Source organism: Carettochelys insculpta, chromosome 1 (assembly GCF_033958435.1).
Source record: "Carettochelys insculpta isolate YL-2023 chromosome 1, ASM3395843v1, whole genome shotgun sequence".
Taxonomy (NCBI): Eukaryota; Metazoa; Chordata; order Testudines; family Carettochelyidae; genus Carettochelys; species Carettochelys insculpta.
The window spans coordinates 148,905,905-148,919,952 of record NC_134137.1 but is presented as its reverse complement, the minus strand read 5'-3'; positions in this window follow the sequence as shown (position 1 = coordinate 148,919,952).

The window sequence follows — 14,048 nt, the reverse complement described above, 5'->3', positions numbered from 1 at the left end:
GGCACCCACCAGTCCAGCCAGGACCCAGCCAGCTGTCCCTACTTTAGGGAGCTGTGGGACCCACTGTTGAGGGATGACACCTCCCCACCCCACACCACCATTGAGATGGCTGTGTTGGAACCCCATGCTGCACAGGAGGGGCAGGCAGGTCTAGCTAGAGACCAGCCTGGACCTGCCAGAGAGCCCAGCACCCAGGATGTCAAGGTCCTGTCTGGGAATGAATCCTCGGAGAGCTCCCTCCGCCTCCAGCAGCCAGGCCACTTCCAGCCAGGCCTCACTCAACCTTTTTGAGGCCGTCTCGCGTAAACACATGCCAAGGCCCTGTCCCCACCCAAGTTAGTATGCCCCTGTTTCCTGACACCACTATGTAAATACTTGTACAGGTTTCAGTTTGAACATAAAAGCTTCTTTTTTTCTAGTTATGTGTTAAAAAATGTTTGTTGTTTGCAAGTTCTGGCTAAGTAGAATTTAATAGTTTCCAACTGACCATGACACTGATTACTGAGGGGGAGTGGTGAGGGGTGGAGGAGGGCTCGGGAGACAGTAGGTGCTCCCCGCAGGTAAATGCCTCCTGGAGTTGCTCCCCACTGTGGACCCCATTGTGGTTGAGCTGCCAGTCGGGGGCCATGGCAGGCTGCTTGTATTTGGGGGCAGCCTCCATCCAGCCCTGTGGAAGGGTCTCCTCGTGTCTCAGTGACGTTGTGGAGGGCGCAGCAGGTGCCCACAATCTGGAGGACATTCTCCACTCCCACATCGAGCATGGGAGGAGGCAACTAAACCTTGCTCTCAAGTGGCCAAAGGCACTCTCCGCCGGGTAGCAGGCCCATGTGAGCCAGGCACTGAACAGCTCCTGGGAGGGTGTGAGGCAGCCCGTGTATGGCTGCATAAGCCAGGGCTGCAGCGGGTAGGCTGGGTAGCCCACAAGGCAGAGCGGCATGGCAATGTACCTGATGGTGCGCTTCTGCTGAGAGATGTAGGTTGCAGCCTCTGTCCAGTGGTACAGGGCGGAGTAGCAAAAGATGTGTCATGGGCCTGGTCCAGCCATCCCAACCCACATATATGTCAGTGAACTGCCCCCAAGAGTACACCAGTGCCTAGAGTATGATGGAGTGGTCCCCCTTGGGGTTCATATAGCGGCCAGTGCTGTGGTTTGGGGTGCTGATGGGGATGTGCATTCCATCAGTCGCCCTGAAGCACTGGGGGAACCCGAGCTTGGCGAAGCCCTCAACAACTGTGTCTTGGTCGCTGATGCACATGAGCCTCCACACCAGCACATTGTTGATGGCTCTCACAAACTGCAGTGGGCAAAGAGCAAGCATGCTCATAGGTGTGCATGGGGTGCCCCTGCTGCCTTCCTGGGTCTCTCCTCCCTCCCTACAGGGCCCTCCATCCCCTGCCCCTGTGGGGCACCTTTCTAGCTGCAGGCTGCTGTATGTCCCCTGGGGCTAGGCTTCCCTGTCCTCCCCAGTCCAAGCCCTTGTCCTTGCCTGACAGCTTGCTCCCCAGGCCAGGTCCCGGAGCATGGCTTACCTTGAGGATGACAGCCTTGACAGTGGTCTTGCCCACCCCAAATTGCTGTCCAGAGTGGCCAGCTTCCATATAGTGATGGCCATGCGCTTCTCAACAGACAGGGCTGGTTTGCAACCAGGTCTCCTGCCATCGAAGGATGGGGATAAGCCAGCTGTAGATCTCCAGGAAGGTCTCCTCCTTCATCAGAAGATTCTGCAGCCAGCACGTGTTGTCCCTCTTCACCATGACCACCCTGTCCCACCACTTGGTGCTGATGCCCTGGGTCTAGATGCACAGGATGGCCGGAGGAGAGGGGGGATCTCAGCAGGGGTGGTGGTGGGTCAGGACCCATGGGCCTGAGTCTCCTTTGCCACTGGGGGCTGAGGAGGGTGGCCAGGAGAAGGGCCATCATCCAGGTGAGGGCAACCCTGCAGGTCTGCAGCTGCTGGGGGTCCATGTCTGGTGGTTGGGAAGTCAGGAGCAGGGACAGGCTCAGCCTTGCTGCATACAGCATGTCAGGCCTCAGCAGCTTGCGCAGGGAGGGGCTGTTAGGAATGGGCCCTTTAACGCACTATATGGCTGGGGTCCCCGGCACAGCTCTCCAGCCATGGGATCCTGTCCTTGGCATTTCCAGCCTCATTCTTCTGGAAGACCGCTCATGCAGTTGTAGACACGCTCTTCTGGAGGAAGGGGCGGCTCTTTCGGACAGCTTTTTATGTGGATGCGATCTTCGTGAAGAGGATCCTGTGGAAGCTGTGCACATGTAGACGCAGCCAGAGAGGCCAACAGGGCGGGGGCTCTGCAATCTTGCCTGCCACAAAGACGAGGTAAATAGCTTCTCTGCCCCAAACCCAGAGCCTCCCCACCACTGAGAGCCTACAGGCCACAGGGCTGAAAGGACAAGTGACCTCAGATCCTGGCTCTCTCAGACAACTGGGGGAGCAGCCTACCAAAGCCTGGCCCCTGCCAGCAGACCATAGTGGGGAATAACTGAGGAGGGCAGCACCCAGACAGCCTGCAGGAAACAGGAAGGGGCACCTCCGCCAGAGCTTGGATCCTCCAAACAGCCCACGGACCACGGGGGGCAGCTGGAAGGAGGAGGCTCATCCCATGGAAGCCTGCATCCCCTAGACAGACAGCAGACCACAGAATGGTAGCTGGAATGGGGGAAGCTTAAGGGGCAGCCCCCTGCAGCTGTGCCCTGCCCAGAGGGGCAGGGGGTGGGGGAGTGTGGCAGCTGGAGAAGGGGTAGCTCCCTGAAGCCTGGCTTCCCCCCACCCCAAAAGCCTGCAGTATGTCGGGGGCAGCACTTGGAGCCTGGTCCCTCCCCAGACAGTCTGCAGGCCCTTGACAGTAATTGAAGTGGCGGGGGGCAGCCCTCCCAGAGCCTGTGGCCCCTGGACAGCCTGCCCACTGTGGAGGGCTGATGGAGGGCAGGCAGCCTGACTCCCCATTTAGACAGGCTGTGGGGGCAGTCCCAGAGCCTGCAACTGCTCCCCCCACACACACATGCAAGCCATAGGAGCACTGCAACCAGAGTGGGAAGGCAGCTTTCAGAGCCTGGCCAGTCCCTGAAGCGCCCACAGAACAGACTGTAGGATGGAGGAGGCTGCTGGGAGCAGCCCTCACCAGACTAGTGCAGGGCCAGGGTCAGCTGGAGGGTGGTTCCCGTCCACAGAGCTCTCCCTTCCTCAACAGGCTGCAGGTCAGGATGACCACTACCTCAAACAAAGGCCCCTTGGAGCAGCTTCAGGTTTGGGGGCCAGCGGCAGTCTGTAGGCTGCCCCCAGAGCGCTGCCTTCCCCAGACAGGGGGCAGTGTGCAGAACCCCAGTCCCCACCCAATAAGCACACAGCCCCAGATCCCTCCCTCCCATGAGGAGTCATTGCCCAGGGAGTGCTGTGATGGCCCCCTGGGAGGAGCTGCCACTGGAGCAGCACCACTGTCACAGCCATAGATGTCCCTGGTAACTTCCCTCACCTCCCAGCCCCCTGTCCTGAGACCCCTGCCCTAACCTCTGCACCTCCCACTTGCCTTGACTTCAACACCCCATCCCCTGCCTTGAGTGTGTGGGGGAACAGTCTTCCAGGTCATGTTTAGACCACAGCTGCCACCAAGCTGCTCACCTGCACCAGTGGAGAAGGAGGTTAGAAAAGCTCCCACTCAGAAAGGACCCTGCCCCTTTAAGCACCTGATTAGAAGAGATGACCAACCCTACTGATTGTCCAAGTACTTAATCCAGAAAGTGGCACAGGAAATTTGTCCATGCAGCTAGGTGAACTCCTGGCTGGCAGTTACTACAGGACTTTGCCTACTTGCTTGAGCTCAACCTTCCCATCTGTTCCTGGTTCCTGCCCTCCTTATCCCAGATCTACCCCCACCCCTCTTCCAGAGTCTGCTTCCCTTCCTCATTCTAGGTCCCTTCTCCTATGCTTTAACACTGATGTGGTCTTGGATCCCAGCTTGGTATGTGACTCTGGGTCCTCCACTGGTTGTTCCAGTCTAACCATTCAAAAGAGCTCTAAGGGAGACCCTACCAATTATAGACCGGTAAGTCTAACGTCAGTACCGGGCAAATTAGTAGAAACAATAGTAAAGAATAAAATTGTCAGACACGTAGAGGAACATGATTTGTTGAGCAAAAGTCAACATAGTTTCTGTAAAGGGAAATCGTGTCTTACGAATCTATTAAGAGTTCTTTGAAGGGGTTAACAAGCATGTGGACGGGGGGATCCAGTAGACATAGTATACTTAGATTTCCAGAAAGCTTTTGACACGGTCCCTCACCAAAGGCTCTTATGTAAATTAGGTGGTCATGGGATAGGAGGAAAGATCCTTTCATGGACTGGGAACTGGTTAAAAGACAGGAAACAAGGCATAGGAATAAAAGGTAAATTTTCACAATGGAAGGTGGTAACTAGTGGCGTTCCCCAAGGGTCAGTCCTGGGACCAATCTTGTTCAACTTATTCGTCAATGATCTAGAGAAAGGGGTAAGCAGTGAGGTGGCAAAGTTTGCAGATGACACCAAACTGTTCAGGATAGTCAAAACCAAAGCAGACTGTGAAGAACTTCAAAAAGATCTCAGCAAACTGAGTGATTGGGCAGCAAAATGGCAAATGAAATTTAATGTGAGTAAGTGTAAGGTAATGCACATTGGGAAAAATAACCCTAATTATACATACAATACGATGGGGGCAAATTAAGCTACAACAGATCAGGAAAGGGATCTTGGAATTATAGTGGATAGTTCTCTGAAAACATCCACGCAGTGTGCAGCGGCAGTCAGTAAAGCAAATAGGATGTTAGGGATAGAAAATAAGACAAAGAATATCTTACTTCCCCTATATCAAACTATGGTACGCCCACACCTTGAGTACTGCATGCAAATGTGGTCTCCTTGCCTCAAAAAAGATATATTGGCATTAGAAAAGGTTCAGAAAAGGGCAACTAAAATGATTAAGGGTTTGGAACGGGTCCCATATGAGGAGAGGCTAGAGAGACTGGGACTTTTCAGTCTAGAAAAGAGGAGACTGAGGGGCGATATGACAGAGGTATATAAAGTCATGAACGGTGTGGAGAAAGTGAATACAGAAAAGTTAGTTACTTGTTCCCACAATATATGAACTAGAGGACACCAAATGAAATTAATGGGTAGCAGGTTAAAAACTAATAAAAGAAAGTTTTTCTTCACACAGCGCACAGTCAACCTGTGGAACTCCTTACCAGAGGACGCTGTGAAGGCCAGGACTCTAACAGAGTTTAAAAAAGAACTCGATAAATATTTGGAGGTTAGGTCCATAGATGGCTATTAGCAAGGGGTAAGGTATGGTGCCTAGCCTTTTGTTGAAGGCGGGAGATGGATGGCAGGAGACAAATCGCTTGATCATTGTCTTTGGTTCACCTCCTCTGGGGCACCAGGCATTGGCTACTGTCGGCAGACATGATACTGGGCTAGATGGGCCTTTGGTCTGACCCAGTATGGCCGTTCTTATGTTCTTATTCATTTCCTTGGTCCATATACTACTGTTCTTCCCTTCTGTAGAAGAAGTAATCAAAGAGGTAGTTGCTCCGCTCTTCCCTTTATACACTTGGGGCACATCTTCGCTACAGGTCAATCTTCCACAGTTTGATTTAGCACATCTGGTAGGGACATGCCAAGTGGAACTCAGAGGATGTCCCCGTCAGTGCTGGTACTCCTCATTGACATAGTTCAGTGCTTAAATGCAGGCACGTCAATTCCAGGTATGTAATTAATGTAGCTGGATTTGAATACTTTAATTCGATCTTCCCCTGTATCTGTAGACCTGGCCTCAGTTTGCAGCACAAGGAAAGCAAGGGTGCATGCATGGACCAATGGCACCGCATGAGAGAATTCTACTCAGAACACAGTGTACACATGCTCATGGACAGTGGAGTATTGGTAGAGGGACCACTCTTCTCAAAGTACTATAAGGTAAGAAACTTTGTTGTGTTCACTTAATGAAAAAGATAAAAGGTATTAATATATATTCCTCCCCATGTCTTTGACATTTAAACAGGTTTTTGATTTTCCTTTTTATTACAGGAAATGTGCATTGATTTACCAGTATCTCACTGCTAAAACACTATATCAATCTCACAGAAATTGGAGTAAATCCCATCTTTATAAACTATGCTAGTCTTGCCCATTTACTGGAATAGCAAAGTTTATTACAAATTAATATTTCACTTGGGAGAAAAAAAATAACTAGAGACGAATTTACTCTCCTGCTTTCTGGAAGAAGGGCATACTCTCTAAAAGGAGACATATCGTTCACGTGGGCTATGTCTACACTAGGGTGACCTGTCAACAGAAGTTACTGTTGGAAGATATCTTCTGACAAAACTTCTGTTGACAGATTGAGGCCAGAGCCAAAGCAATCGAAAGAGTGACTGCCTGGCCACTCTCTCCACAAAATGGCCAATGAGAAACACAATAGATGAGGCTGGCCAGTTTCCCGGTAGCTCTGTCTGTTGATAGAGGGCACCTTGGAACATATAGACTGTCTTTCTGTCAACACATGCTGTCAACAGAGACGTTCTGCCTCATGGGGGAAAGGCAGAAGGCTGTCAACAAAAATGCCGCGTTCTGTAGATTTACTCTCAACAGAACTCTTTGGGAACGTGGACGCTCTGCAAGTTTTGTCGACAAAACTCTCTAATGTAGACTTAGCCATGGCATCTGGCCTCATTAAAATAAACACTCTTATTAACCACATCCCGAAAATATGAAATCTGACTTCTATCAATTAATTAATTCCCTTATGAAAGTGTTATAAAAAAGTTCTTGAAACCTCACTGTGCTTTTTATGTGAGTTCAGATTGCAACAAATATACTGTTGATTCACGTATTAACGCTCTAGTGACTAAAATTACACTTGTGAGAAATGGGATTCTAATAAGGCTGACACTGAAAATAAGGATAATTACAGGCATTATAAAGGGCACTGGGAGTGTGAGCACTCCATAGTGTTCTCTTGCACAGCACTGTTGCCTGGAGATTGTGGGGAAAAGATCTTTGATTGTGATATGGCTATGGGAATGGTCTAGTAAAACTCATTGTATTCTCTTTCATCATCATCATCATCATCAATAACCGTAGGCTCAGCACCCGTTGGTATCTGATGCCTCTCTCACTATTTCCTTCCATCTTTCCCTCTCCAGTGCAGAGTGGCTTAGTTTTTGTAGACTAGATCTGCACCAATCTACTATATCATCTATCCATTCCCTGTGGGGTCTGCCTCTCATATTCGAACCATTCATTATACCGAATACCAGGGTCATGAATTTTCATTCGTCGTTCATTCTGCAAATATGCCCAAATAGTTGTAGCTTCCATTTTATAACCTTCTGCAGCAGGTTCTCTTTCGGCTGTATCTTTCTATATAATTCCTCATTCGTGACCTCTTGCATCCATCCTATTCTCCGAATCTTTCTATAACAACTCCTTTCGAACGCCAATATTCTTCTCTTTGAATCTTTTGTTATCACCTATGACTCACATCCGTACAACATGCTGCTGAATACACACATTTTCAAGATGCTCAGCTTCGTTCTTAAGCTAATTGCTTTGCTTTTCCAGATCTTATCCATCGCCTTCAAACTCGCTCTTGCTTTCCTATTCTAGTGGTTATTTCCTTCTTACAGTCTGTATCATGCATTATGTTGCTCCCCAGATATGTGAACTTCTCTACATTTTCTAGTTCAATACCATCAACACTGATCTTCCTTCCTGTTTCCTTATCTCCAAATACCATTGTTTTTGTTTTATTGATGTTCATAATCAGTCCGAACTTCTTCCCTTCTTCGTTTAGCACCTGCACCATTTTTGCTAGCTTCTTCTCATCTTCCTCAATGATAACTATATCATCCACAAACCTCAAGTTGTTTATTCTTTTCCCATGCACAGATATCCCTTCTACCTCTTCCTTGATCTTGTCCATCACTCTCTCCAGATGTGCGATGAAGATACTTGGCAATATTGGATCTCCTTTTCTCGTACCTCTACTTGTTTTAAACCAACTTCCCAACTCCCCACGTGTTCTCAGCGCTGTCTCCGCATTGTCATTGATATCCTTCAACAACGGTATCAGTCTGCTATCCACTCCATATGACTCCAACACCGCCCTAGTCACTTTCTGATCTGTACTGTCAAATGCCTTTTGAAAATCGACGGAAATTGTTCTTGTTCTTTCGTTGAGCTTTTTCCTCTATCAGTCTTAGTGCCGATATCTGTTGTATGGTACTTCTATCTTTTCTAAACCCTACTTGCTGGTCTGCTATATGTTCTTCTATCTGTGATCTTAGTCTCTCAGTCAGTATCATCACGAGCACCTTGCCTAGATGACTCGTTAGGGCAATCATCCTGTAGTTCTTGCACTCCAATGTACTTCCTTTCTTGGGTATTGTCACTAGCACAGATCTTGTCCATTCCTTAGGTGCCTTCCCTTCTTTCCATGCTATATTTACATAGTCGGTGTATTTCCTGAATCATGCTTTCTTCGCCATATTTGATCTTCTTTCCCATGTGCTTATCATTTCCAGGGCTCTTGTTCTTCTTTAGTCATTTCACTGCTTTTTCTACTTCCTCTTTTGAAATATTGGTCTCACTCTTGATGCTCAGTGGAGATATCTCTTTCAGTTCTTCAATCAGTATGTCTGAGACACTCGGGTCCAACTGTGCTTTGTATAGATCAGTGTAATATCTCATCCATCGCTGCACAATCTTCTCCCTGTTCATGAGCGCTTCTTCGTTCTCATCATTGATCGCCATCTGCTTCAGCTGTCATTTCCTATTAATATTCCGAATTGTCTTATACACCTCCTTGGTCTTACATTCATCATAATACCTCTCTATATCTTCACATTGCTCCTCTGACCATTTCTTTTTATCCTTTCTGGCTGCTTTACTTACCTCATTGCACTTCACCCTATATTGCTGTTCTGCCATCTCACAAGCTTCTCTCCTGACCTTCATCGCTCTCTTCTCTTGAACCAACTTCAGTGTCTCCTGGGTAATCCACTTCTTATTGATCTTTTCTTCTTCTGGAACAGTCTGCTCAACTGCCTCTTCTATAGCGATACCTATCCCTGCTACTCTCTCATCTAGGTCTTTCTCTGTGGTGATAATCTCTTTGAGCGTTGCTCTGTATGCATTTCCTGTCTCTTCCTCACATAGCCTCGCCACACCTGCTCTTTTCTTAAACTGTGTCTTACATTTTCTTTTGAGTTTTATCTTGATGTTTGCGATCACTAGACTGTAGTCTGAGTCTATATCCGCTCCTTGGAAAGTTCGGCACTGCTGTACTGATGTTATCCATCTTCTTCTTATCAAAGATGTTATCCATCTTCTTCTTATCAAAATCAAATCTATCATGTTCTTGGACTTCCCGTCATTCGATCGCCACGTCCACCTCCTACAGTCCTTTTGTTGGAATCTCCTGTTGCAGATCACCATCTCATGCTCTGTAGCAAACTCTAGCAGTTTCTCATCTCGTTCGTTTCTTTCTCCATATCCAAACCTTCTCATGACTCTCTCCCAACCTTTGTTATCTGTTCTAATCTTCACATTCCAATCTCCTCCGATGATCAACACATCTTTCTTTGGTATCTCCTTCACCATCATTGTCAAGTCTTTATAGAATAGCCCAATCTCTTCCTCTGTAGTGTCCGACAGGGGTGCATACTGAGATGTTGAACGGTTTTGCTTCGAATCTCACTACCATCATTCTTGCACTCACCAGTTTGTAGCCTAATAATGCTCTTTTAGCTATTTTGCTCCGAAGGAATCCAGCTCCTGCTTCATGCTGTTTTGTTTCCTGATCAAATGATTTCACAACTGCATGTCTCTCCTGATGCCGTCCAACGCATCTCTGCCAGTCCAAGTATGTAGCATCAGTATCTCTCCATCTCCTTCCAAAGCAGCTCTAATTTTCCAGTTGCCCACAGTGTTCGGACGTTCCATGTTCCAATAGATAGCGTATGTGTTAGTTGTAATTTTCATTTGGTAGCCAACTTATTGACCCAACCCCGATCACTTGATTGGTATCGCGGACCTTGTTTATCCGGGTGACATCCAAGCCAGTGTCTTTTATCATTTAGTTGTAGTGGCATCAGATTTCATTCATATTGTTGCTTGACAGTCAGCGCATTGACACACATCTGACTAAACCTCCTTCTTCATCCAGGCTTGGGACTAGCATGGAGCTCATAGAGGCTTCATGGCGGAGGTGTCCTCTTTCAGGAAAACATTAATATGCAGACAAAAGTCCAGGAAACACACACAAATAATGACACTTAAAAAGCATACTTTGGAGTCTAGAGGATTTACTAAGAGTATGGGGCCAATTTACAGCTTTTTTTTAAAAAAAAGCCAACTGGTGAGATGCCGCCCATAGCAGTTTCTGTCTGATTGCTCCTGAGTGTTTCTACTCCTGTTCCTGTGGGTCTGCTTCTGTGAATCTTCTAATTTCATTATACCCTATGTCCTTTCCTGCAGGTTGTCTTCCTGCCATAGGCCTTTGGAATATCTCTGCCTCAATTCCTGTCACTCATGGGAGGTGAACAGTGTAACAAGTGAATATTAATGTGACGATGCCCCTTGAGAAACCCTTCTGTTCTCTCTCAGCAAATCAGGGCACATACTCTGCAGAAATTCAGTCTCTTTGACGTGTCTTGCCTTTCACAGCTCTTGCGCCAGCCCCTGAAGAATGCGCCTTTTAAGGGTTTTTCTTTTTTTAGTGACACAGGCGTGCAGCAGCTCTACACCCTTCAAAGTTTTTCTCAAGTCGAGAAAAGAGCAGGTATTTCCAAAGAGAAGCTTTGCTACTCTTCAGCATAAATATTAATTTACAAATATCCTCTGTTCTGTTCCCCAAAGGGCATCAGGCAGTGCATGTGTGATAACATTATTTTCTTTGATATGAAAATTGCTGCACACACTCCCTTCCTGGGGGCTATGTTCATTTATCTCGCCCTCCTTGCATCCCACCTTCTCCTACTACCTACAAAGGGCTACAGAGGGTTTTTTATTATCATTATTCCCTGGTGTTTACAGAATGGTATTCTTGAATTTTACCCATTAGTGCACATTATTAGCATTATCTGAATCCAAATACTAAATAGTAAAAATATTTTTGTTATATGTTTGGTCCTCTCTGATTATAAGGGAGGACCAAATAGGCTATTTTCCCACAGGTATTGCATGCATTTTGTGGATCTTGCCACATGCCATAACCAAGCAGCTTTGACTAGGCGAGTACATAGCTAGATCTCATTGAAACACTGAGATGGATGATTTCACAGATGGCACTCTTCCATCAAAACTCATATCAATGTAGTGCTCCATCACAATGTTGAGGAATCTGAAGCAGCTGAGAAGAGGGTTGCCAACTTTCTGACTGCAGAAAAACGGGACAGCATGGCTCCACCCTTTCCTCAAAGCCCCACCTCCGTTCACTCCCCCCACTCTTTCGCCCTCATTCATTTTCACCAGATTGAGACAGGAAGCTGTGATACAGAAGAAGGTGAAGGCTCCAAATGGGGCTTGTGGACTCTTGGGCGGGGCTGGGATTGATGAGATTTGAGTGCAGGAGAGGGTTCTGGGATTGGAAGGTGGAGCCAAGGGGCTCAGAGTTTGTGAGAGGGCTCCAGCTGGAGCAAGGGGTTGGAGTATGTTGTGGGTTCTGGGGCCAGAAATTAGGGGTGCTGGAGGAGGCTCTGGGCTGGGCCAGGAGGTGAGGTTCAGTTTGCAGCTACAGGTGTAGGTCTGTTTGGTTGCCATTTCAGGGCAGTGCCCAGAGCCCCCCTGTCCACTTCTATACCTAGGAACTGGCGGGAAAGGCTGGTTGCTTCTGGAAGCTGTGTGGAGCTGGCAGCTGCTGCCACCTGGACTTTTATGGGCCAAAGCCACCCGAGTCCTTCTTTGACAGGGTTTTCCAGTCAAAAACCCAGAGGCCTGGCATCCCTAGCTGGAGATGACCCGTTTCTGATAAAATATAAAGCCAAAAACTGCAAATGCTTTTGGTAATTTAAAATCCAATAGCACCTTTCACAACACGTTGAGTCTGGAGTTCTGGCCAAATTCAAAATTGAGTAATTACAATCTGCTTACCTAGAATGGCTGATGTTGTTATAAATGCACTGCCTCCTGAACTGCCGGGTATTATTGCTTCATGCAATTAAACAGCTGCTACCTCTCACTCCGCTACTTGTGGCATTTCGGTTGCAAATGAAGTTATCCCTGCAAGTAGCATATACATTCATTAAGTTCCAGATCCTGAAACTGACCCCATGAATCCACTAGACCTCCTCCTGTACAGAGTCAGTTACAGGCCTGGGGCCTCATAAGACTGTAAATTGTCTGGTGGCCTTTGGAGGGATTGTCCAATTATAAAGGCATTGTGTATGGGGTAGTGATCCCTCTTCTTTTTTTTCATCCATAGGTAGAAAAAATTATGTGCATAAAAGTATGTGTGGATGTGCACCACCAGTATAAACACTGCCTGCTCTGGGTGATCTGCTAATGGCTGGGAGACATCTGAATCTCTCCTGGGCCACTGCTCTTAGCTTACAGGGAACACTGGTCTGTGGGTAATAGTGGCTAAAGTCAAGGACTCAAATCCTCATCCTAAAGAAAGCTAGAGTTCCACTATGTATGTTTGTGGGATTTTTTGTTTGTTTTTTTAAACTCTACATCCCCACACCCTTCAATTTTCAGCTGCTTGTAGCTTTTTCAAATTTTCATCTTTTGGGCTGAAATGTTCTGTTCTTGGCCTTTGCATGAACATGCTTGAATTTGTGAAAATTTGAGCCAAAATATCGCAGCCAAGTTTGAGGAAATTGGATTCTCTTTTTTTTCCCTTTTGCCCTCTACCTCCTTTTATCCATTGGTAGGATGATTGTTTAGCATTTTTAGCTATGTTTAAGGGAAAGATAGTCTACCCATCTTATAAATGTGTATTAGGCAGTGCATTCTCTTTATAAAGTGTGTATCAATCTTATGCACAAACCCCAGCATGACCCAATATGAATTTTATGTACCCTGAAAGAGGTCGAGCTTCATTGGAGCATTTTTTAAATGAGTTGTGATCGAGAGAGTAGCCTAATACTGGCTCACCACTTACGCCACTTCAATGAGATGACCTAGTGCTTAATTGTTAACAAGGTGACTTCAACTTGTCATCTGAGGACACTTCAGACAGGAAAAAGTAGGAAGGGCCAAGAAACGTAGAATCTCTGGGAGGTCAGATATTTCCTCCCCATCTTCTCTTTTTTGGGGAAAAGGTGAAAGCCATATCTTGTCCAGCACCAAGGATTTGTCTAGAACTTTGTAAATAAAACGTGCAGTGGTGAACCTACATATGAGTGTGTGAACACTGTTTGCAGCAAGAAATCCAGGTGAGGGAATCCTGCCCTCTGGTATGGACCTAGTGTCTTTAAAATGAAACTTCTCTCTGGTGCACTTTGCCCTTGTCACTGCATACCTTCTGATGGGTCTGGACAAAAACTCAAGATGCCCAAAAGTCCATGTTTCATTCAGTTTGTACTGTGCAAGGTTAGCCATGTAACCTTGCTTAGTCCAAGTGAAACTCACCCATCTGGAAGTCTACCTCTGTTTGAAGGCTTATGCGACCCTTTAGTCCCATTTAATTGGACTGATTTTTAAGCCCCGCCTCCTCCAAATATGATAAAAGCTCCAGAGCCCAGTGGGGGTAAGGAGGAGGGAGGGAGAGGCTCTAAGCTTCAGCCATTGGGCAGTGGGTGGGGGGAATGCCAGGCTTTAGCCTTGCAGTGGCTGGCCGGTGGAGGGTGCACTAGGGTTCCGTACGGGTTTGAAAATAGGTATTTACCACAACTCCACTCTGCACAGCTCCAGCTGAATTTAAGCTCTGCTTCTGGTGATATTTTGCCTTAAAGATGCTGCACTGTCCCTGAGCTCACAAATCTCATTTTTGGAGGGCATGGGTAGTTACATATGCTATTTTTTCTGTGTTCTGTAGCAGTCAGCTATCCTTTGTAA